The following is a 2,061-nucleotide window of genomic DNA, read 5'->3' as shown; positions in this document are numbered from 1 at the left end:
GCAATCTGAGGAAAACAAAAGAAAATATAGACTTACCAAGTGGAATATCGTTTGCAGACCCAAGGATCAAGGGGGTCTAGGTATTGAGGTCCTTGAACTAAAAAATAGATGTTTATTAAGTAAGTGGCTTTTTAAACTTCTTAACGAACAAGGGGTGTGGCAGGAGTTTCTACAGAATAAATACCTAAGACAAAAGACCTTATCTGAGGTACAAGCTAAACCAACAGACTCTCCCTTTTGGAAGGGATTGATGAGGGTTAAGGACGATTTTTTTAGTAGAGGATTTTTTAAGGTGGGCAATGGAGCAAATACCCGTTTTTGGGAAGACACCTGGTTAGGTAAATTACCATTAGCCCAACAATATCCATCTTTATATAATATTGTGCATCACAAGAATGTAACGGTAGCTCATGTGTTATCTCAAACGCCTCTGAATATCAGTTTCAGACGGCTGTTGGTGGGGAACAAATGGAATTTATGGTTACAATTATGCCGAAAGCTTATGAGGATTAATTTATCTGAGGAGAATGATCGGTTTGTTTGGACTTTGACAACAAATGGTTTGTTTACAGTGAAATCTATGTATGAGGATCTTATGAATGACCATACACCCTTTTTACGCAAATATCTTTGGAAAGTTAAAATTCCCCTAAAAATAAAAATATTCATGTGGTTCTTGAGCAATAAGGTTTTACTTACTAAAGACAACTTAGCTAAACGAAGATGGCAAGGATGTACAAAGTGTGTTTTTTGTGGTGAACAGGAGACTATTGAGCATTTGTTCATCGCTTGTCCGTTAGCTAAAATTCTTTGGCGTACGATTAACTTCACTTTCGCTCTCCCACCTCCAACCAATATTACGAATATGTTTGGTAATTGGCTAAATGGAGTTGATAGACAATCTAAGGCATTCATCCGTATTGGGGTTTCTGCTTTATGTTGGTCTATATGGAGGGTGAGGAATGATATTATTTTTAACAAAAAAAATTCTTTCCACTTTTTGCAGGTTATCCATTTGGTGGCACATTGGGTCCAGCTAGGGCTCTCTCGTCACCGAGGGGACAGCGGGATGCTATGGCTACTGGATGCACACGGCTCCAGATGGTCGCTCAGGATATCTTGTGCCAGGCTTGTGCCAGGCTGGCTGGCGGCACAATAGACGGATACTATGATGTGTACTCTGTCTTTCTTTGTTTTATTTCGCTGGTTGATTCTTGTATCAATTTTGGGCGATGCCTAAGATGTTATAACTATGTACTCATAAACATTTAATAAAAGGCCGTGTGCATCGTCATGATGCAGAAGCCGGGGTTTCACTCCCCATTTCGAAAAAAAAAGTAAATGGCAGAGTTATTGAGAGTTTTTTGTGCGGGTGCCTTCTTCTTCGATGAAAATTTGGACATGGGGGGCTCCTTTCTTCATGCACTCAACGATGTATTTGGCAGGCTTGAATGGATGATCCTCATGAAGCTTTGTGGTGCCTTTGAAAGTAATATACGTCAGTGATTTTTCAGTATTCTTCATGTCTGCAATAGCTTCCATGTACTTTTTGTGAGCTTCTCTAGATGAATGAAGAAAAGAGGGGGGTAGAGTTTTTTTTTGTTCCATCAGATTGAATCCTGCAAAAAAATAATTCTGTGATGTTAAATATAAGGCAAGTATGTGAATATGGAATGACAAATAAATTTGATGAAATGGCCGTACGTGCTGCCTTCTTGCGGATTGTCCATGTAAGACAAAAGTCTGTGCAGAAAGAGATAGTGAACTTGTAGGGATTATAATGGTTGGAGGGTTATATAAGTGTATCGAAGCCTTGAAAAGTATCAAACCGTAAGAAAGTTTTCAATAATATTGAATTGGGCAATGAATATGTAGAAACTGACAAAGTAACGTCGTAAATTTGTAGAGAGTGACGGTAGTAACAATGTTAATTTATTGTTTTATTTGAAGTAGTTAATAAAGGCATTAACATGGTGCATGCGTGTATGATTCCAGGGAATATTTTTAGGACAACAAAGAGAAGAATAAGGATTTTGAGCAGCTCAAACTTGCAAATTTTTT

The sequence above is a fragment of the Lolium rigidum genome, chromosome 5, assembly GCF_022539505.1.
Source record: "Lolium rigidum isolate FL_2022 chromosome 5, APGP_CSIRO_Lrig_0.1, whole genome shotgun sequence".
NCBI lineage: Eukaryota > Viridiplantae > Streptophyta > Magnoliopsida > Poales > Poaceae > Lolium > Lolium rigidum.
Note: the sequence above shows the minus strand (reverse complement) of the source record.